This window comes from Ambystoma mexicanum, chromosome 3q (assembly GCF_040938575.1).
Source record: "Ambystoma mexicanum isolate Mex_15411 chromosome 3q, UKY_AmexF1_1, whole genome shotgun sequence".
NCBI lineage: Eukaryota > Metazoa > Chordata > Amphibia > Caudata > Ambystomatidae > Ambystoma > Ambystoma mexicanum.
Window position 1 is genome coordinate 309338834 of NC_090926.1, and position 24322 is coordinate 309363155.

Below are 24322 nucleotides of genomic sequence, written 5' to 3' on the forward strand. Positions count from 1 at the left end.
CACCACACCCGAATAAGGGAACAGGCAGCTTACATTCTGGCCTTATTTTATTGAACTGTGTAGGATAAGCCAAATCCTTACCTGAACTCCGTCAGCTACCATGAGGAACTCTTTGCTGGGGTCAAGCTGCAAACTGCAAGGAATCGGACAAGAGTGTAAGTCAGACATGTGAACTCTTACGAACTACATATTTTTCGGAGTCATTATTGTTCTGGAACTCACCGATTCCTTCGAGCCAGTGAAGCAACTGGTTATCAACGCGCCCCTGCGCTCAATGCAGGATGGAGAGCTCATCTTTTCAAACCGTCAGGTGAGACTATAGGAGGGGACATCAAAGGTGATCTGTGGGGAGAACAGCGGGGGGGGGAATTTACACTCAACTCCACGGATGGTTAATTCCCTTTCTCCATTTGCAGAAGGATATTCCTATGGGCCAAGCAAACGAAACTAGGTGGGCCAGTCCAGTCCGTCATCTCGGCCCTACGCGTCACTTTGGTGGAGACCGCAGCTGTCCAATTCAGATCGACGCCTCTGTGGGAGCCAGGTGAGCATAACACTGGATTAATCTTTTTTTGAATCACAAAAGGACCTAGAAACTTAGGTCTGCCAGGCAGATTCTTGGTGGAAAGCCAAACTCAATCACCCTTCTTGTAGGATGGGGCTGGTGTGCGTTTTCTGTCCGCATATACTTTTATCTGTGCTCGAGTGTGCTGAAGAATCTGGGCAGTTCACCGACGAGTGGCATGAAGTTCCTGGAGTAGACTCTCAACTCAAGGTATGTTAAAACTCACAGTAGGGATCGGGGTCAGCCATTTCGGATGAAAACCATAGGTGACATAGAACAGTGTCTGGCGTATCGGCGAGTGAAGAGCATTGTTATATGAGAACTACGCCAATGGCAGTAGGGAAATCCAATTTTCTTCTACCTAATTTGTAAAACAGAGATATTGTTAGGAGGGTCTTGTCTAGGCGCTCCGTTTGGCCATACATCTTGGGATGGTAACCCAAGGAAAGTCCCTGCTCCATCCCTAGCTGTTTGCACATGGCACCCCAGAACCTGGAAGTTTACTGAGCCCCTCAATCCGACATTATAGCATCAGATAGTCCATGAAGGCGGAAAACATCTTGGAGAAACACAGAACTTAACAATGGCAGTAGGCAGCCTAGGTAATGCTGAGAAATGAGCCAGTTTAGTGATTTAATCCACCCATGGTACAACCCTGAGATCTGGTGAGTTCCACAATAAACAATAAAAAATCAGTTGAAATCTTCTACCAGGGTCTGCTGGGTGGTGGGCTCTGTTGAATCTATTCGATGGGTCATGGTTGAGAAGTCTTGTTTTGGGCACATGTAACACAGGCATAAATGTACTTCTGGATACTAGACATTATACCAGGCCACCAGAAATACCTTCACAGTAGATTAGCAGTTGTGTATTGGCCCCTATGTCCTGCTATTACTGACTCATGGCTCTGAGATCGTCTGTTGGTACATATATCGTCCGATTGTAATAGAACAACCCATCCTTATGAATCATATGCCCCTTCCACCCATCATCCGGAGGATTAGACATTGATGCTCTCTGCAGCTGTTGAAAAAAGGTCTCAACCAGAAACACATATGTGGCATGGGGCAGGATATGCATCGAGTTGGGTGACTCTTCCATGACATGCAGTCCGTTCCTGGATAATGTATCCGCTAGAAGGTTACGAGAACCAGGAATACAGTTTATGGTAAACCAATATTGTGAAAAGAAGTGAGCCCAACGAGCCTCCCGGCTGTTTATGCATTCAAAATTCTTCAAGGTTTGGAGGTTCTGATGATCTGTTCTGATCTCCACCAGCCAAGAAGCTCCCAACAACATTTGTCTCCATTCTTAGCATGCCAACTTAATGGGCAAAAAGTTCCCTCTCCAGAACCAAATAGTTCTGTTCTACTGCAACAAGGTTTTGGAATAATAGGCCACAGGTGTTCCTGTCCTTTGGCGGAATGCTGTTTCAGGACACACCTCCCACCCCTACCACATATTCCAAGGCATCAGTCTCCAATATGAAGGGACAGGAGAGGTCAGGTTGTCTCAGCAAGGGTGCCGTCATGAAACGCTCTTTCAGGCACTCAAAGGCCGAATTGGACGCCGGATCCCATCAAAACCGTACCACTTTTTTTCAACAGTCTAGTTAACGGCAATACTAGAGTGGAAAATCCTTGACTAATTTTCTGATAGAAACTCTCCATGCCAAGGAATCTCTGCAACTCCTTAACAGATTTAGGGGGTGTCATGTGGTGTAATCCCATGATTTTCATTTGATCCAGCAGGATACCCTGGTCCGAGTGACATAACCTAAGTAAGCCACTGAGGACACATCCAACAAGTACTTTTCCGGCTTTACCTTCACACTATTTTCTTGGAGACGACACAGAACCTCGCAAACATGTAGATAGTGTTCCTCAAGGTTTCTGGAGAATATAAAAATGTTGTCAAGATAGACTATCACAGAGTGAAGCAAGAGATGGGTGAATATACGATCCATGAACCGTTGAAACACGGCAGGGGTGTTAGCCAAACCGAACGGCATGACATGATACTGGAAGTGCCCAAATGGAGTCCGAAAGGCAGTCTTTCATTCATCCCCCAAATGCATTCTTACCAAGTGATAAGGCCCTCAAATCTAACTTGGTAAAAACATGGGCAGAATTTACGGCCTCAAGGATGCCAGGAATCAGGGGCAGGTGATATTTATCATTTATAGTATTTTGGTTCAGTCCTAATCGATGCAGGGGTGCAACTCAGTTGTCTCCTTTTTGGTAATAAAAAAACAAAAGATGCCCCTCCTGCAGACTTAGATTCCGTAATGAGGCCCTTTTTTAGATTTCCGCCCAAGTATTTACGCAGGGCTTATTTTTCTCCCGGAAACAGAATACACATCCTACTGAAAGGAGCTATGAAGACTGGTAACAGATTAATGCCGCAGTCATCCGGCAGATGTGGGGTAAAGTCTTTTCAGTCTCATTCAAAAATACTTCTTTGAATTTCAAATATTTCTCCAGAACCAAATTAGTGATAACAGGACTTGAAGAGCATGTATTGACGGTCCCCGGTACCGCCACAGAGGCGTTCCCTCTGCTATGTAAACAGGTCTCAGCACACTGTTCTGAGCAGAATATCAATGTCCTGGTTCTCCAATTGATATAGGGGTTGTGGGTCACCAACCATGGCAACCCCAAAATCACAGGAGAATGGACAGCAGAAATCAGATCAAACGCGATGGATTCTGTATGCTGATGGATTCTCATGGTTCCGATCAAGGTGGCTTCAGTAATCAATCCACTGCTCAATGGTCTTCTATCACACCCTCTACCGGCGTGGGGAGGTTTTCCTGGACATATGGTATTTCCATTCTAACAGCAAAAAAAGAAAAGATTCAAACTTTGAACCCTCCCGTCCCCTGCACACTGTAGGGTGTGTTGGATAATCCAACTACTATATCCTCGAGGAAGTAAATTCTTTACGAGTAATTAAATGGTATTTAAACACAAGAAGTTTCAAACACAAAAAGTTATTTGAAAAGCACATAAGTGCATATGTTATTATTTTTAAGTACAGGCTTTTGGGTACAAAGACAAAAGCAATCTCAGTACATTTGCAAAAAACAAGTGAAGAATGAAGAATGAAGGAGTGTTGCCAGTAGTCTGTTTCTGGGTGGCGACACGTTTCGAGGCTGGACGCCTCTTCTTCATAGGCCTAAACACACTCTAAACAAAATATTTATACATTAGAAGGCAGGCTTTTTGAGTATGCCAACATATATTAACACAAGAATACCTATCAATTCAAGCTGGTTTCATTACCATAAACATTGTTTCTGTGGTTCCCATGGTTAAACTGTCACTGTTTTCATATCCACATAATTGTATGGCCGATTATAATTTGCATGGTTTTCAATCACTAAGGTGACATGCTAATAGTTAGTTCAAATGTATATCCTGGACACAAATATGCAAATGTACATATAGAGCCCTATGGCCCACATGGAGTGACTAGATTAGTCTGACATTGCCCATAAACTAGAGTAGTATGAGTTACCTGATAGAATCAAGTAGAGGACAGTGCTGTAAACAGAGAAGCGAAAATTCTTCCAGTATGTCGGGATGAAGCAAAAAAGGCTGATGCTCAGGCTTCAATGGCAAAGGTGCCGTTAAATGGAGAATGGCTCAAAGTCGAGTTCCATCAGAATTAACAAGAGGGGTTGTTCTGATCTGAGAGCGAAAGAAAATGATATGAAAATAAGGAAAAATAAATACAGGGCACAAATCTTGTGTCACAAACCAATAATATAAACCTAAAGATTAACAATCTACTCTTGTCGAGATGTACTCGTGTCTGAACGCAAAAAATAAGAGTCAGCAATCTACATAAGGAGCGCGAAATGCACTGTATAGCCAAATTAGAATCTCTAAAAGTAGAATTTATTTAGAATCAAATATAAATCCATGTGAGCTAAACCCGGGCCATCATGACCCGAAAAACGAGAGTCAGTAATGTATATGGACAAAGGAAATTATCAATTAACCTACCCAATTCTAGAGAACTGGGTGTGCATCCAAGTCAGCAGATTTCCTAAAAAAGGTCCAAGGCGAACATAATGGCGATTCCACCATGCGCTGGCACTGGAACCGATCGAATTGCAGTGCTAAAAAGAAGTAATCATGAGAGCATGTAATAAGAGCAGCGGTCGCGGCTCTGTTGTAAAGAGAAGAGTTCTAATCAAAGCGGTTGTGTACCTTCGATAGCGATCAATCCACCTTGTAACTGCAGGATAGCCAGTGCTGAATGGGGAAAGCGTGAAGGCATCGGCGACCGTTACCATAGTGACGCGATCCTCCAGAAAAGGGGAAGTGGAATGAGACCACGTGGGCCATTCCAACCAATGGTAGAGTATCTAGGCTAGAAATAGAAAACGGACTACTAATGTCTTCTAGGAGACCGTGAAGCGGCCATATTAGAGTATGTTCCTTACGACGAGCCTGGCTGGCGGCATTGCATAGAAACGAAGTGCACTAAATATGACGTACACCAACTAACCAATTTCCGAATGATACATCGTCAAAAAGTTGACGAAACTATGAAAAATAAAATAGAATAAAATAAACTAGACAATGAAAGAAAACATTAGTGAACAAGGCATGAAGGCTAGAATTGTATATTAACGGACAGTAATGTTAGCTCATAATGAGTAATGAAAAACGGACTAAATGAAAGTGGGAGCTAAAGTTAAGTCGGGCAATGTCAGAGCTGATCATCTCAACAAGAGGGCAAAAAAAGACATCTTCTCACTATATCTCATCAATACACATGATGGCCAAGTAGACATATATAGATTAACATGTACAGTGAGGGATTATAATCAACATATCAGACCATTATTGAACAGTTGTAACGGGACGAATTGTACTAATTTCAATCATGAGTTAACATAGTCTCCATAACAGGGCATCAATGTATTAAAAACCTAATTTTTCTCCATGATTCGATGGTGACTATACAGAGACTAGCTAGAGGTAAGAATTAGCAACATACTAGTTGAGGTAGTACAGAATACTCTAAAACCAAAATGTAACATAGGGGATGCTCAAAATTCCATCATAGGATACTCATGAGTACTAAAAACAAGTCAACGGTCAAAGACCGGTAAACATTTACATTTTTACAAGTAGAGAACAACAGTGCAAATATAGTCGTGGTTGTCCAGAAATACCCTCAGGTATTGTTTCAACCCTTGACAGACATAATTATCAAAGGAAACAGGTAAGAGAGTGTTCTTCATTGAGACCTTTGGGTTGAACGGTGTCCAAAAAATGTAACCAAAACAGTTCTCTCCTTAGGAGCATGGAGTGGTAATCTCCCCCTCTTGTTTTTTTTTTTTTACAACCTCCAGGATTTGAAATCTGATCTGAGCAATTGTATGATGTTCAAGGTTAAAATGCCTAGCCACTGGCAATCGTTGCTTGTTACACTGTATGTTGGATTTATGCTCAGTCCAACATTCTTTGGCGGGTCTCATGGTCTGGCCCACGTACAGTTTACCACAAGGGCATTTGATTGTGTAGATTACCCCTGATGACAAACAGGTGGAGTAATCATGTAGTTTTATTTTCTTTCCTGTTTGGGGGTGAGAGAGCAAGTTACCCCTGGTGATGTTGTTACAATGTGTACAGTTAAGACACTGGTAAGTTCCCTTTTTCTGGGTAGTCAAGAACTGCTGGTTATCTTTGAGGGGTCTTTCGGGTTTAATTAATTTGTCTCTCAAGTTTTTGCCTCTCTTGAAGCACATCATAGGGGCCTTGGGGAACAATCTCAAAAGTGATGGGTCATTGTGCAGTATTGTCCAGTGTTTAATACTTTTACTGATTTGGAAACTCTGGCAAGAGAATTTTGATATAAATAGTAGTGGAATGTCTTTATCACGTGTTTTAGTTTTCAAAAGATCAGTCCTTGTCACATTCAGTGATCTATTTTTCACCTCAGTGAGAACTGTATCAGGGTAACCTCTTTGCTTAAATTTATCAATGAGTGTGGAGCACTCCATATCCAAGCCTTCCGGTTCTGAAATAATCCTTTCAAGTCTTAGAATTTGACTATATGGGAGGCTATGTAACATAGCTTTGGGGTGAAAGCTCGAAAAATGCAGTAAGTTGTTGGCATCTGTAGGTTTGTGGTAAATATCGGTCAGACTATTACCATTTTCAATCTTTAAATTAACATCTAAAAAAATGTAGATATGGATTGCCAATCTCCATCGTAAATTTGATTCTTGAGTGTACCGAATTAAGGTATGTAAAAAAGGATTTTAATTCATCATGTGTACCACACCATATCCCAAAGATGTCATCAATTAAACGTTTCCATATTAAGATGTATGCTGACCATTTAGGATGGTCTATTACAAAGTCACTTTCAAATTTAAACATAAAGGTGTTTGCATACATAGGTGCCATGGAGGACCCCATGGAGGTCCCTGAGGTTTGTAGATAGTATTTACCCCAAAATCGAAAGTAACTATTGTACAGTATGATATTGAGCAATTCAATGACAAATTCAGCTTCAAATCTGAGGTCTGCTGTGTTGAGGAGTAGCCACTCAACTGCTTCAATGCCTTCTGCATGAGGTATCGAGGTATAAAGGCTACAGACATCGAGACTGAATAAAATACAGTCCGAACTGATGGCCTTAATCTCTTTCAGGCAGTTGAGGAAATCAGTAGTGTCCTTCAAGTAGGTGGACGTAGCTTGGACCAATGGTTGAAGTAACATGTCTACATAAACTGAAAGAGGGTCGAAAATGCTTTCAGTACCTGCCACAATAGGTCTTAATGGTGGGTTTGTTCTGTCTTTATGAATTTTAGGCAATCCATAAAAGACGGGAGTGATGGGATGTTTGTTGATCAAAAAGTCAAATGTTTTGTCACTGATCCATTGATTTGATTTGGCTTTCTCTAGGGTATTCATAATGAGGCTTTTGATGTTAATGATTGGATCATTAGTTAGTTTCATATACGAGCCTTCATCGTTTAGTAACTCAAAGTATTTTTTGTTATAGAAGGGAGTATCCATCACTACGATGGCCCCTCCTTTCTCAGCAGGTTTAATGGTTAGAGATTCATCCTTGGCCAGGCTCTCAATATGATCAAGTTGACTGTTTTTGATATTCAATGGGGAATTTCTTTTATAGTTAATTCGATTAAGATCTTGTAGCACATTCTTTTCAAAAAGATTTAATACAGAGTTCTGAATGTGTGGGTCAAATGTACTTTTTGGGCGCATCTCCAATGCGTCATCAATTGTTTGGTGCTGATCCATAGTTGGTTGTGTGTCAAAGAAGATTTTTAATCTAATTTTCCTGAGAAGGCGATGTAGGCAGACTTTCTCATCAAAGAATGTAGTATTACAGGTCGGGACAAAGGATAAGCCTTTGTTCAGTGTATTAAGTTGATCACTAGACAATGTCTTACTCGAAATACTAACTACTAAATTAACTGAATCTATTTGTTCTTTTTTCTGGGCCGTTTTTTTGTTGCCTCGCCTGGCCTTTCTCTTGTGCCTAAAAAAAACACCTGAATCTGGCATTTCAGGTCCATTCCATTCTGGCAGCCCAGGCTTTATCCATAAACCAACCGGCTGCCCCAGAGTCTATCATAGGTGTGGTTTCAATGGTGAGTGTAGAAGAATACTGGAGCGTGATATCCAGTAGAAACAAGGGAAGGCCAAGTTTATCCGCTTGGGGTGTCATTCCTAATACTTTGGGACTACTGCGTACAATCTCCCGGACCTTCGTCCCTCCTAAGTGCAGGAGCTGCCGTTTACCGCCCTTCAATTGGGGGGGGGGCTAGAGAACAAGAACGCACACGATGTCCCGAGGAGCCACAATACATACAGAGGCCCCCTTGGCATCGTCTTCTTCTCTCCTCATCGGTCAACGGACGTCGGGTCGGGCCCATCTGCATTGGTTCTTCCGTCTGTCAAGTTTTTGGGACCGATTCAGGCATCGCATGCACCGATATAGAAGTTCAGGCCTTCCGTTTCTCCAACCTACGTTCTTGTAGGTGGTAATCCATCTGGATGACCAGTTTAACGAGGTTGCCAAAAGAGGCTGATCGCAGAACCCGGGACAGTTCATCCTTCTTCTCTTCTGACACCCCCTGCGATACAAAGTGAAGCAGGCCTCTTCGGGCCAGGCGGTCTGTTGTGCCAACTGTCGGAAAAGTGTGGTATATGTAAGAATATCCTGGTTTCCCTGAGCGAAATCCAACAGGGTGTCCCGTTTTGTGTAAGTCAACTCCGGTCTGTCAAAGACTTCTGCAAAAGCGGACATAAACACCTGGAAATCATTCAAAGCTGGACCATCAGCTGAAACCAGCGGCGTAGCCCAAGCCAGGGCACCTCCTGACAAATATGAAATCAGGAACACTTCTTTGGCACGGTTGTTAGGAAATGCAGCATGTCGGAATGCATACGCCACCGTACAGGCATCCACAAACTTCTTGTACTTCTTGGGATCCCCCAGATACCTCTCAATGGTGCCCCCACGAGACTGAGGGGTTTCTATGACTATCTCTCAGGTGGCCATTGTTTGTAAAGAACTGCGTTTTCCATATTAAGGCTCCGGACATCCACAGTCAGACCTTGTATAGCGGCCATCAACTCCGGGACTTGCTCATCTTCCGTTGGTCTTGTTGCCATTGCAACTTGTCAATGACAGGCCTTACAGGAGACGGCTTCTTGGATGACGAAAGTTAGAGGTAAAGCCTGTCTTCTCCAGAAGCCACCCTGCTGGCCTCGTATATATATTACAGGTGCAAGGAGCGGCCACTCAGGAAAAAGTCTCTGGAAACAGGAGGCAAAAGTCCCAGCCGAGACACAAAAAACGTCCTGATGGAGGCTGCTGTCAGGCGCCAGTCCACGCCTCAGAATTCCAATAGTAGAAGCAGTCCACAAGGAATACGGTAGAAAGACTTCAAATCTCGGAGCCAAGTAATGCCAGATATCCAGTAGGCAGAGCAACAAGGTGGAATCCAATACATGTAACAGAGCGGGCTGAAGAAGGGAGAAGGCAGAGTTTGAATACCCAGATAGGAGAGAATGCGAAATGAAAGCAACCCAGAGAGCAAAGAACCAGGGCGAGAGTAGGAACCCAGCAATAATAGGGGAAACTAAAAGGCACAAGAAGGCTTATCAGGAACAAAGCCCAAAGCAAGTATAAACTAGCCCCACTGCAACCGGAGGAACAAGGTTGCGATGCGCCGGTCCGGAGTCCCGAATCCCAGCATGACTGTTCCGTACGTCATGGCGCAACATAATCAACGTGCTGAACGCGATGTGGCCATCTTGGATTGGGCCCTCTCAACCCCCAATTTTGCCATAACGATGGAAAGCATCTCCAGTGGTCTAATACTCCACGGGGGATGCGGACAGCTGCATAGGTCAACCAAAAGATCCTAGACATCTGGGATCACCTTGACAATAAAGAATGTTCCCACAGCATACCACCAAGATCCTACGAACTCCTCCCACTAGCTCTCCTCTGTTGTCTTTCCACCTTCTGTCTTCAGACAGCCTAAAAGCTGCCATTGACTAATGGAACATAACAGGACCTCCTGGGGATCCATGTCCCCCCAATCTTTACAAATCTGTCATGAAATCTCCAGACTTAGCACCCATCTTCCTATACCTCCTCAAAGACAGCAACAGCGAAAGAGTACCAGCTCAGTTGAAATCTGCATGCATCAGACCTTTCTTTAAAAAGCCCAGACTCGACCAATATGACCCAGCCAGTTATCACCCCATCGCAATCACACCTTTCATCTGGAATCTTCTGGACAAATTCATGTATCCCCAACCCCTGGGGCTTTATCAAAACATACCAACTCCTAAATGAAGAACAGCACAGTTTTAGACATTTTAGGAGCACAGAATCGGGTCTGTGCTGCTCTGTGCTCCATCTGGGAAACACAATGCAGACGAAAACTCAGAGTGCACTCATACTGCTAGAAATCTCAGCCGCATTTGACACCATCACTGACGAGATCCTCATGAAAAGTCTGGAAGGTATTGGTATTAAAGAATCAGGTCCACGCTGCACCACCTCTTTCCTCACGGCTAGAATAGAAACCACAATCTTGGGCCCCTACAATTCCCGGTCTCAGCCACTTACTTGTGGAGTACCCCAAGGATCCACGCTCCCACCTTTACTTTTCAACATATACATAACACCCCCACTTGACATCATCAAGAAATCTTGTATCTCCTGCTACAATGACGCAGACGACACACAAATAATCTACAAGTGAACCACCCATCACCAAACGCACCAGAAATTAAAACTGCCTACCACAGGTAAGACACATGTAGCAAATAGACGAAAACCCAAGACTAGCAACTGTAATTCTACAGGTTCTAATTTCATCACAATGCCATGGCCTGACGAAATGGGACCCTCCCCAAAACTGTCAACCACAGTAAGAAATCTTGGAACGAAAATGGACAACACCCTCAATCTTGATCCACAGGCGTTTCCCCCAGCTGTAAGTGCTAGGTCCGCTCTTACCTTATGTAACACTCACCCACAGGGATATGGGCATACTTTCTTTACTACTATCCAAACTAGACTATGCAAATAGCCTCTATCTCGGACACCCATATTACCTAATGAGGAAACTTCAAAAGTGGAAAAAGGCAAGACTACTTGAATTCAGCGATTTTAATATATTGCGCCAGCATTACATACTCTCCATTAGCTACCCATAATAAAAGGGTTAATTTCAAAACCTTGTGCATCACTCATCGTTCATAGCGCAGAAGTAAGTTTCAACACTACACTCCTTCCAGAAAACGTAGGTACAGCAATGCTGCACTATTACACTAGTACTAGCCCCCAATTTCAGCAAGAAATGGCGAGGAAGATCCTCTTTTTCCCCCAGTTCTGGCCACGAAACTGTGGGACACCCTACCCAAATCTCTCTGCAGTCAGTGTAAGAGAACCACCTGACTTTAAGGAACCATCTCGAGACTTGGCTTTTCAACCATCTACTTTGAAGGAAAAGAAAAATACTAACAACTAACTAGAAATTGTGCACCAGAAATGTTGGCTAATTTACGACAAGCATTCAAGCATTTTTCGAAACTCTTGACAGTACCATCTGCGAGAAGCCAAGCTGACTCATGAATCTTCTCCTTTGTAGCACCGGTCCACACCTTTAATCTCAGTGAAATCTATCACCAAGAGCCGGGAAGTGGCAACACCCTCATCCCCGCTCTCCACCCTCCTCATCCCTCAATTAATTTCTCACTTCTAAAATCTTGCAACCTAAAACTTTCCACACTTCTACAGAAAACTGCCTAGGTCCAGTGTACTTAACAGATTCAGACCCTATCCACCTTCTATTAACAACCATACTGTTATTTGTTGCACTCCACAATACAGGGGCAGTCCATATGGCTAACTAACCAGGTCAGTACGAACCACAAACAACATCGAAATGTTCCTATCGACACACAGGTAACGGGTACTTCTGACTTGCATCCATTAGTATTTGATTGCGTTCATTGCAAGAGCAACATCCACCTTCCACCACCCAGCCGTTTCCTCACACCAGCGCATTTCTCCGTGGCATGATGCATTTATGATCCCCTCCTCCGTTTCCGCCCACCCACCAGGGAAGTTGTGCACGAGTTGGCAAGCGCTCAACACGCAATCAAAGGGAATGCCGCGCCATTTGAAATCAGACAATTTGACTCGGCTGCAGCATTGCCTTCATTAGTCAGCCTGCTACATGCTCACTGTGACAAAAGCCTCCATGATCCTCCAGCACTGCCTGCAACACTACAACAAGTCTCTGCCTGCGCGCGTACGCATTTGCAGGTCAATCGAGGAGTTAGCATCAAGCTGCTCGCTGCCTTACTGCATAGGTCACGCAGCACAAACATTCTGTTGGAAAACATTTTACATCTTTCCATGTCAACCCCAAGCGCACTGCGATGCCCACACCAGATGCTTGCACAACCAGCAAACCTCCTTCAGTAAGCCTTTCACAGCATTAGCACTCATCGCTATGCAATCACACCAGCAACATTCTGTATTGCACCACTAGCCCTCCCCACTTGCAAGCTACAATAAGGCACTCCCCGCCTCCAACCCCAGAAACACACTATCTGCCCCTACTCTTCTCGTGACACCAACAAGGAATAAGAGACTGCACTCTCGCTTCTGTGGCACCCCCACTACCACAAAACACCAACTTCTGAGCATCAGAAATGCCAGCCTGTGCACACGGTCCCTCTCCTTTCTAGGTGCCTCCCCCATCCATGCCGCTAACACAACCACCACATTACCACCCCTAGCCCATACCAATTCGCTCATTATCCACACTGTGCAGCACAATCTACTCAGCACTGCACCTGACCCTCTCAATACTCCCACACTACGCTTAAGATCCCTCCTAGTCAATATGAAGCCTTCCCCCTCCTTGCATGCCCGTCAAGGACAAGGCCTCACCACACAACAGCCACGTCACTCAACAAGCACCCAGCCCCCAAATGCACAATCTACCCTCACACCAGTCAAACCTCAAACTGGCCCATGGTCCACCTGTCCCAAACACTTCAAACCAGCCCCTTTTGAATTGCGCCATCATCAACACGCGCTCTCTGCACACACATGCATCAGACATCCACAACCTTGTCTCTGTACACAACCTTCAACCTAGCTTTATCAAAGACCTGGCTTCACGTGGCCGCTGGGCCTGCACTATCCCTAGCTATACCGTGGGGATACACCATCTTTCGGAACGACAAAGCCTCCGCCAGAGGAGGTGGTGTCGCACTTAAATTCTCACCCACATGCACGATCACCATCCACCTCCTCTACCAGCCACCTGTCCCCTCCCCTTACCTTTGAGCAAAATCTACTTCACATTCTACAGGACAACCTTAAAGCCTCCTCTCAAATTATGCTACTAGGAGACCTCAACCTAGGGCTCCATGACCCTAACGACACACAGGCATCCTCACTTTCCAACGTCCTCAACACCCTAGTATTCTGTCAATGCATTACCCAACACATTCTAAAGGATGCACACTAGACTGGATTGCTGACCACAACTGTAAGATTACCACCAGTGCCATCAATCCCTGTCCTTGGTCTCACCATAACATCATCTTCTTCTCCATCCTGCAGCCCACCAAAGTCAAAACAACTTCAAACCCTCTACCTTCTGCGGTAACACACTCTTCACACAAGCTCACTAGAGACTCACTTAACGCCCCAGAGCTCCAGCCCCCATTTGCACCCAATCCCTATACAGTGGTGGCATCATACACCTCAATCCTCTCCAAAGCAGTTAATATCTTAGCACCCTTAGCCCCTCACAAATCCAAGTCAGTTAGACCTAACTCCTGGTACACACCAGACCTCATGGATCTCTGCACTCTGAAACACCAAGCACAGCTCTACTGGCTGAAGGACCCCTCCCATTTGGGGAAAGTTGAGTTTAACAAAATTGCAAAAGAACACAAGGCAGCCACTATCATTGTTAAATCCAACTCCTTTAATAATAGAATTTGCACTGCGTCCACCAACACCAAAGAAATCTTCACCATCAGAGACGTCTTTATGGGAGGGCAAAAGGGGCACTTGCCGAGGGCCCCCACCTTGGAGGGGCCCCCCAAAAAGCTGCTTGATCTAAAGAAGTCAGTTCTCATTGTTCAACAAACTTAAATAGCACACACCAGTATATTTTATAATGTGCTGCTGAGGCTCTAAACGTTTTGCCCGTCTGTTGTTGACAAGTACATTATTCTCTGATCAATTCAACGTGTAATACTTTCTGTGCCCACTATGGAATGCATGGTTTGTTCATTCACTACGGCAAAAGTTGTAAAGCATTCTCAACTTTCCATGGGAATTCTGTTGATCATGTACAACAGCTAAAGTTGAAAAACATATTAATACGTTTGAGTGAAGCAATGGTTCAGAAGATTGCTCAGTGTGTTAAGCACTCTTTGCAGAGATCTGTGTTCTTATGCAAGATTACAAATTCCAGCTGCATGGATATGTACTTTGCTTTGTACTTTTATTGTAGCACAGCAGCTGCTATTATCAGCAATATACCTGCACCAGATAGCATTTACTATATAAAGTAACATAACATCAGCACAGAGAAGGTCTAAAAATTGGTTTGTAAAACCTAGGAAGCCACCTGCAATGATGAGCATAACGTTTTAGTCTGAGACGTGATTACTAATCCAAATTCAAGACTGTGGAACCAAAACGTTGATGCTTGTATCATGGCTTTGCCAGCAGACAACACAGTGATCCTGGACTAATCATTCATCTTATAGCACTAACATTACTGTGCTGTCGTCTGTGAAAAGGGTTGCCATTTCACATGCTGATGGCATTGTTTAGCCCATTACCTAGTCTTTTTGTTTTGTAGGCCATTTCAGTGGAATGGGTTCTAGACAGAAGAGAACGGTCCAGGTATTGCTGGCCTCTGGCAGGCATATTTAAGGTCTGATTAATTGACAAAATAAATGGTTTGCTTTTTTGTAGTCAGTTCTATAAAAATTGGATTATTTTAGTTCATGCTAAAAACAGGAAAAGAAAGTGGTGAAGTGCAAAAATTGCACAGTGGGCACATATCCCAACTTCGCTTCTTTACCAATGTGTGATCCTGGCCATCAGAGGGATTTCGTTCTTAGAGTATGATCGTCAGGAAAGCCTCACTCATGGCTTCACTGGCTATAGTGTTGCTTCCTCTATAATAATAGTGAGCATTGATATATTGTGCACCACAGCCACTTGTTCCTTTGCTCTCTAATGGCAACACTACTTGAAAACCATGTCCCTCTTCTAATCTCAGTTATTCTGGATATGGACACCTTCTTGGCAGCTTCTAATTTTCATCAACTATCTATGCTATGGTATCTTTAGCTTTCTCCTTTCTTCCTATTTGGTCTCCTGTATCCACGCTTGAGCACTTTTGTATTCCATGAGGCTGCTAATCCGAATCCTCTGTCTATTCTGTATTATGCAAACTTTTTTAAATGAACTGTGTCTCACATTTATAATTTGGCCAGTATACCTTCCTCGTTGCTGCTATTGTTGAACATTGTCCTGCAGCTGTGCTAGAACATAAGAACCCGTGTCGTGGACTGAGAATGTTGACCTTGAAATTTAACTGGTTTATCATTCTAATTAAAACAAGAATGGTACGGGGACTGAAAAGGAGTACCCATGCTTATTTTGTTCACTGTGAGGCAGCATATCAAGCTCTGGGCTGCGATTGTGATGAGGGGGGCGCCCCTTGATATTCTGTATCGCTTAATTCCTTTGGTTCGGTGGAGGGGGCCCCAATAGTGTCTGTGCCCGGGGCCCCAAAGTACTTAAGATGGCCCTGTTCACCATATCTAGGGAATTAGAATCCCACTCTTCTCCACCATCACCAAAGATGCACCATGGTGCACTTACATCCGAGCAGCTCTCTTAGGAAAAATCGACACCCTAAACCAAAAAATACTCTCACAGCAAGCCACATTTAAGATTGGCCCAGCAACTACCAACCTCAACTGGACTCCTCCCCACCCAACCTCTTCCACCAATCAATTCACCTTCAGAGACCATGCCGAAAGAGAATTCTTGAAGTTAATCCAGAGCATGAAACCCTCTAAATGCAAAGGGGATATTTGCCATGCATCCCTCATTAAAGACTGTGCCGACGTACTAGCCCCTGTCATCACAGCCTTCCTCAACACCTCATGCGCCAAAAGTACCATCCCAGCCACCTTTAAAGAAGCCTGGGTCCTCCTCCCCCGGAAAAGAAAACCACAGTAGACCCTTCCATTCCATCCAACTACAGGCCTATAACAACGGTCCCGTTCCTACTCAAAATTCTAGACCGTGCAGTTTACAGTAGGTTCAGCAATTCCTGGAGGATAATAAAATCATAGAGATGCAACAATCAGGCTTCTGCTCTGGACATGCAACAGAATCTGCCCTTCTGGATCTCGAAAATCATCTTGATGAGATTAAAGATAAAGGAAACTGTGCTTTGCTCCTCCTCCTAGATTTATCTGCAGCGTTTGACTTGGTCAACCATCAAATCCTCTGCCAACACCTTACGACCCACACCAACTTCTCCCCTCATGCTGTTGCCTGGATTGCCTCCTTTCTGGAAGGCAGAGTCATGAGACTCTTCTCAGACACAGCCAATGCCTCCCCCATTACCTGCGGTGTACCATAGGGGTCCTGCATTGCCCCCACCCTCTATAATATCTTCATTAGGCCTCTCTTCAACATCCTAGACTCTCTCGGCATAGCCTACACCAACTATGCCGATGACACACAAATCCTGATCCCACTCTCAGCTAATTACGCAGAGGACTCCAATACTCTCAACAACATTTATTATACTATTCAGGCTTGGATGGCAACAAATCACCTCTGAGCAAATGTCGACAAGACAGAAATCCTAATTGTCAGCTCACCTAATGCATGCAAGGCGCTTAACACTCAATACACCTCTTTCCTAATCGACCAGTGTGTGATTCCAGTCTCAACTACAGTAAAGACGCTTGGAGTCTACCAAGACGCCTCCCTCACCCTGTCCTGACAAGTCAATGCCATGGCATGCTCTGCAGCTTACGCTACCAAAGTTCTAAATGCAGCCAGACCCTTCCTCACAAAGAACAATTGACTCACCATTGCCTGTGCAGTCGTTGGCTTCAAGTTAGATTATTGCAATGTCCCATTTACAGGCACTTCTGCTGCAAATATCAAAAAATTGCAAGTTATACAAAATAACGCCTTGAGAGTAGCCCTTAATATCCCAAAACAAGAACACTTCTCCAAAGCCAGAAGAGAAGCTCATTGGTTGCCCATACAAGAAAGGATCACTTTAAAAACATTATCTATTGCCCACAACTGCCTCTCCAATACAGCGCCCCCTTACCTCACACAACAAATCACCAAAGCCAACTGCTCTAGACCAACTAGGACCCCTTACTCAGACAGATTTCTTGTACCTAAAAGGGAGAAGATTTAAAGCTGGAGGCTCCAGCTTCCCCTACCGCGCCACCAAACTCGGGAATGACCTCCCCACCTTCCCTGGGGCCTGAGAAATTCTACTGGATCTTTCGAAAAGCCCTCAGTTAATGCCAGAGATGCCCTCCTGGATGATTATGACGGATTCATTCAAGCTCTTAAGACCATGTTTGACCGCCCAAAACAGGTCTATAGTGCTCAGGAACGTCTCCTCGATTTCCAACAAGGCTCCCAGGACATGCTCACATATGTAACACGGTTTAAACAATTGGCTAAAGAAGCGGATTGGTCCTCAGAAGCCTGCTTCACTCTTTTTCGAAGAGGGCTAAATGAAGACATCAAGGATGAACTAGCCAGCGTGGCTCGCCCAAGTTCATTCCAAGCCCTTATGGATCTCGCTCTGCAGATTGACTTTCGCATCCAGGAAAGGAAGGCAGAGAAAAGGAAGACCAGGATACCCCTCCATAAAATCCCTATAGAGACCTCCTCGAAGTCCGATTCTGTTCCTGCCCCTAGTAACGAACCCGAACCCATGCAACTAGGGGCTTTCCGTGGACTCATATCCCCCCCCAAGAAAGGATGCGAAGGATCTATACAGGGTTATGCATGTATTGTGCCTCGGACAAACATTTAGTGAGAGTGTGTCCTATAGCCCCTCCACGGCGTTCGGGAAACGCCAGCTCCCGATCCTAGATGGAGCACAGTTTCGGGAGAGAGATGTTTGCTCCACATCTATTCCATCCTTGAACTCTCCTGGACAAAACAATCTGGTAATATTACAGGCCTTTCTATCTCCATCCAAGAAGGGAACCTACCCCATTTTGGCATTGGTGGATTGTGGAGCCATGGGAATATTCATAGATCAAGATTGGGTCTTTAAACACCATATTCCATATGAAACTCGGGATATCATGCAACCCGTAGAAGCGATCAATGGATGACCCCTTTCTTCAGAACCCATAACCCTTCAAACCAAGGAAATTGAGCTCGCAATAAACCACCATCGAGAGAAAATAAAGTTTGACATCATAAAGTCCGCCCATTACCCAATGGTTTTGGGTATGCCCTGGCTACAAAGACACAACCCATACATCAATTGGGCAGCAGGTTCCTTGTTTCTGGGTTCCGAACATTGCATGTCTCATTGCTTACTCCTGGATTCCGCTCCGACACCATCGGAAGGAGCTTCAACAAACCATTAAGGCCCGCTCACAGTCTCAAATATCATTCAGGTTCCTAAAGTCTATCAGGAATACGGTGATGTGTTCTCTTCTTCCATTGTTCAAGGTTTACCTCCTCATAGACCCGAAGACTGTGCTATTTATACCGAACCTTCAGCTGTGATTCCCTTTGGAAGGATGTTCATCCTATCCGAACCTGAGAAAAGGGCCCTCCGTTAATACCTAGATACTAACCTTGAAAATGGCACCATACGACCATCCAAATCCCCAGCCGGAGCCTCACTGTTTTTTGTTCCAAAAAAGGATACCAATGAGCTCAGACCTTGTCTTGATTATCGAGGTTTAAATCAGTGCACCCTGAAAGATCGCTATCCATTGCCCTTGATCTCAGATATCCTGGAAGCAGTAAGAGGAGCCGTAGTCTTCACTAAATTGTATCTCAGAGGTGCCTACCATCTGATCAGTATTAGAGAGGGAGACAAATGGAAGACAGCCTTTAGAAAACCCTTTGGTCACTTTGAGTACTTGGTCATGCCCTTCGGACTTGCAAATGCCCCAGCGGTCTTCCAACGCTTCATGGATCGGGTGTTTTCAGATATGTTATTCCTCTTCGTCATTGTGTATCTGGACGATGTCTTAATATTCTCTAAGTACCATCTTAAGCATGAGGAGCATGTTAAGACAGTGTTACAACGGCTATGTGAACACAAGCTCCTGGCTAAACCCGAGAAGTGCCTTTTCCATGTCTCTACTGTTTACTATCTAGGATTTGTCCTTAGCCCAGAAGGTATTTGAATGGATCACTCCAAGGTAAAAGCCATACTATCCTGGCCTATTCTGACTACCGTGAAACAAATCCAATCCTTCCTGGGGTTAGCTAACTTATCGGAAATTCATATCTTCCTTTTCCGAGATAGTGCAACCGATCATTGCCTTGTTGAAAAAAGATACTCTCTTTCTTTGGACAACAGCCCAAGAGGAGGCATTCCAACGGTTAAAGACAGAGTTTACACAAGCTCCAATCCTGGCTCAACCTGACATCGATCAACCTTTCCTAGTGGAAATAGACGCCCCTAACTACACCATTGGAGCGGTTCTAAAACAGGAATTCGACGGCAGCCTGGAACATCCCATTGCTTATCTTTCACGGACACTAACTCCCAGTGAAACCCATTATTCTGTTTTGGAAAAGGAACTGCTAGCCATCCGTCAAGCATTCACAGAGTGGCGTCATCTACTTCTAGGAGCAAAACATCCTGTCCAGGTCTGCACGGACCATCTGAATCTTCAAGTTTTACAGGCTCTGGAATGTAGAAATAGCCGTCAAGCCAGTTGGGCCTTCTTTGCCCAGTACCAGTTCCAGATTCATCATGTCCCTGGAACACAGAATATAATTGCTGATGCATTATCTCGACGTCCCGACTATGAAACTCTTGAAGACCGGTCACACCCTAAAATGTTTCCACATACGATATTCATAGCTCAAGCAATCAGCCTCCTGGACGATGTTCGGATACAAACCCAGTCCTCTGAACTATGGAAAGAATTTTCAGGAAAGAACCGATGGAATCTGAGAACAAAGTAAGGATATCTTTTCAAGGATAAAGGTTTAGTCATCCCGACACAGAAACTACAGCAAAAGATAATAACCCTCTGCCACGATACCCTTCACTCCGGACATCGTGGCATCACAAACACCCTCCATCTAATACAAAGACAATTTTGGTGGCCGAGAATGAAAACTGACGTACGACTGTACATCCAAGGCTGTGCAGTCTGCAGTCAAACCAAACATGATAACAAAAGACTGGTTGGCCTCCTACTTCAACCCACACTACCAACAAGGCCCTGGGAAATTATTGCTATGGACTTCATTGTGGAATTACCACCTTCTAGGGGGTACACGACTATCATGGTCACCATAGATGTATTCACTCATGTGGCTCATTTTACACCATTATATAAGCTACCTTCTTCCTCAGAACTTGCTGGAATCTTCCTGGAACACATATTTAGAAGTCATGTACTCCCTTCCAAGATCATATTAGACAGAGGACCTCAATACATATCTCAATTTTGGAAACACCTTTGCCGGATAGTAGGAATCCAACGTGCCCTCTCTTCAGGGTATCATCCACAGACTAATGGGGCTACCGAACGTGTGAATCAAACCCTGGAACAATATCTTTGTTGTTTCACTACCAAGGTCCAGGATGATTGGTCACTTCTAATACCTGTGGCTGAATTCTCCTATAACAATTCGGATCACTCGGCTGTCAAGACCAGCCCCTTTTTCTGCAGCCAAGGATTTCACCCTTAGGTGCTACCTTCAGTCTTCACACATCCTACACCTGTTCCTACAGTCGATTCCTGGGTTGAAACACTCATCAATGTACAGAAGGAAGCCAAAGAGTATTTAGAAAGGGCCCGAATTCATGCCAAGCATTATGCGGATTCCAAAAGAAGACCAGGTCCCTCCTACGCAGTAGGAGATAAGGTCGGGCTATCCTCGAAACTACTGCCCCGACATCAACGACCGAATAAACTGGCTCCCCGGTATTATGGGCCCTTTCCCATAAAAGAAATTATTAACCCAGTGGCCTTCCGACTCAAATTACCAGACTCCTGGAAGAAAATTCACCCAGTTTTTCATACGTCTCTAATGAAACCATACATCTAGTCCTCCCAGACTACCCTCAGGCCCAATCCTGTACTTGTCAATGACCAACTGGAATATGAAGTGTCCAGAATATGTGACTCCAGATACAAACGTGGTCAGCTCCAGTACCTGGTTGAGTGAAAGGGATACCCTCCCAGTGAACGCACTTGGGAACCAATCTCAAACTTAAATACCCCCAGATTACTCAGAAGGTACCATCTCATTCACCCGGGAAAACCCGGTGGGACGGGTTTTTGGAGGAGGCATGCTGTCATGAACCGTCAGACATGCCCCTTTTGGACCTCCTGGTCCTTGACACATCGGGGCTTACACTCTGCTGTACTTCCAACATGGCCATTAAACACAGAACGCTGCCTACCAGCTTTCACGTACGACGTAGCACGCTCTATAAAGAAGCCACGACCCCGTGGCCCTGCGCGTCTCCACGCTACTGATTGCTTTGGCTAGACGTGTGCTCCGTAGTTCACCTTTGCGGAACTCTGTTTCCTGGTTCCCAGACCCCCCGCTTCCTCCTACTATCCTCCTTCCTCCTTTTCCTGACTTGCTTCCCGGACTCCGTGTACCCGCATCCGAGTACACCTTCTTTGAATCCTGGACTTCCTGGAGTTTCCAATTGACCATTGACGTAGAAGCGGAACGAACGCTGGAACCCGAAAACGGCCGTACGGGGTTGTACAAAACCCAAACCTTACGGAAGAAGACTCCTTCCAAGAACTCCAGCAAGCAGCAAACTCAGGTGAGAAAGTGGGAAACCTGTGACAGGCCCCTAGGCCCTCTGCTGCCGTACAGGAGAAACATGTCTTGCATTGGCCCTGATTGAAAGTAAGGATATAAAAATGTGCTAATCATATACGTTGAATTGCTAATCAAAATAGTTTTATTTAGCAGTCTCGACTAATCAATGTTGCAGGACTAATTTATTCCTTGGGATTTCAAAAAACAATATTGATTTTAGAGTGAACATATTTTTGAACCCACCTACAAAATACCCTCTTGGGACTGAGATGTATTTTTCTTGCTAAAAATATTTTGCTTCCAACTTAAAAACCAGGGAGTAAAATACTCGCACTCCAAAATGTTATATGGGCCCTGGTAAACCTGTTTGTAGCGTGCGCTGTGGAAAGTCCTGTCTTTGCCTTTCATTTGGTTAGAACAAAATAAGCACAATCAACATATGTTAAAAGTTACTAAAGATCAGTGTCATGAATAACAATAATATGCAAACTAAAATATTTTAAAAATAACATTAAAAATAAATCATAGTTACAAACACAGTGGGGTTGATATTCTTTGAGTGAATCATGCTATTGGTTCCAAGCCGATGAAATGGGCCCCCGGTCACCTGCCCCTTTGGCATGGACATGCAAGTTTATGAAAATCCCGTTTAGAGCGGATAATCATAAAACCTGTTGAAATGGTGTGGTTTGCAAGCCAATGAAATACCCCCCCCCCCCGTTAACCGACTCCGTCAATGGCAAAAGCCTATGTAAATCCCATAAACAAATAAAAATATCAGAGAGCCCAAGTTAACAATTCGTCAGCAGTTACGTGACACAGGGTTCCAAGCCAGCTATAGGTCTCCGGTTACCCGTTCATACCATAATTCGAGCCTACATAGGCCCAGCTAGAAAATAAATCCCCGAAGTCCAGGAGCCTCTCTGCCGCAAAGGCTTTTGAGAAATGGCCTTTCAATGATCATTCAATATTACTATTCCAGTAATGTACTATTCCAGTATAATAATAATTTCCCCACTCATCCCTCCACCCACTCACACAGCCACCCATCCAACCATGTGCACCCACTCATCCATCCACCCACTAAGCCATCCATACGTATTCATGTATCCACCCGCCCTATCACTCTCCCCAACATCAGCAGCTAACTAGAGCCAGCGGGTGCAGACAAACAATCATGGGCTCTCCCCATCGGAAACATACTCACAAGTGTATCCGCCAAACCCATAGAATGCAGATCCATACTTAGGACCTGGGTACTTCAGACCTGCACCCATAACCACCACAGGTTTTGCATCTGCCTTTCCTGCTATCCCACTAAAGACCCCCTTTTCATGAAGAGCCATGTGCAGTGAGGCCATCAAAATGGCAGAAGGGCACTATAAAATACCATTTTACATTATATTTACACCCATGCAACCACATTCACCAATTCATCCGTCCGTCTTTATACACCCACTCTTTCATAGACCCATATTCACTCACTTACCTTCCATTCATATTCACCAGGTCATCTATCAACATTACCCACTCATCCATCCATGAGCTATTCACCCACTCATCCAAACAAATTTCCACCACCCAACCGTATTCATCCAACCACCCACTCACCCCACCATGTTTAGCCACTCATCCTCCATCTACTGAGCCAAACATTCTCAAACACGTCTGCATCCATCTTCACCCAATGATCCAATAATGTTCATCAAGCCATTCATACCCACAGAACCATATAAACCCACACACATCCATCTACCCATATTCACTCACTAACCAGCCATCTGTATTCTCCAAGTCATCCATCCACACTGACCATTCATTCCTCCATACACGTATCCATCCACCCAGCCACACATATTCGTATACCAAAACAACCATTGCTTTGACAATGTTTACTCTGCCAGAATGGTCTGTGATGTGAAGATAGATGAAATACAAAGGTAAACATATAGAAAACAGCTGAAAGACTCGCGGCTACCGGAGTGATAACACGCCTACACTTTGGTGTGCAAACTAAGCATTATGTGAAACAGTAGTTTTCAGTTTATGGATAAAATTCTTGTTTGATGTTTCTTTACACAATCATAGCATGACCAGAAATGCCCTGCATAGCCAGGAACACACCCATGCGCA

At 44.4% G+C, this 24322-nt stretch overlaps 1 protein-coding gene across 2 annotated transcripts in view; it reads right to left on the reverse strand.

The window, feature by feature from the left end:
* CCDC65 (coiled-coil domain containing 65) overlaps window positions 1-24322 on the reverse strand; it is a 209905-nt gene that overhangs the window by 184891 nt on the left and 692 nt on the right. Inside the window, exon 2 of one of the 2 annotated variants that reach the window (XM_069653849.1) lies at window positions 4085-4257. The exons of the other annotated variant lie outside the window; for it this stretch is intronic. The gene's annotated coding sequence lies outside the window, so the exon portion shown is untranslated. The remainder of the gene's footprint in view (window positions 1-4084; window positions 4258-24322) is intronic. 2 annotated transcript variants of the gene reach the window in all.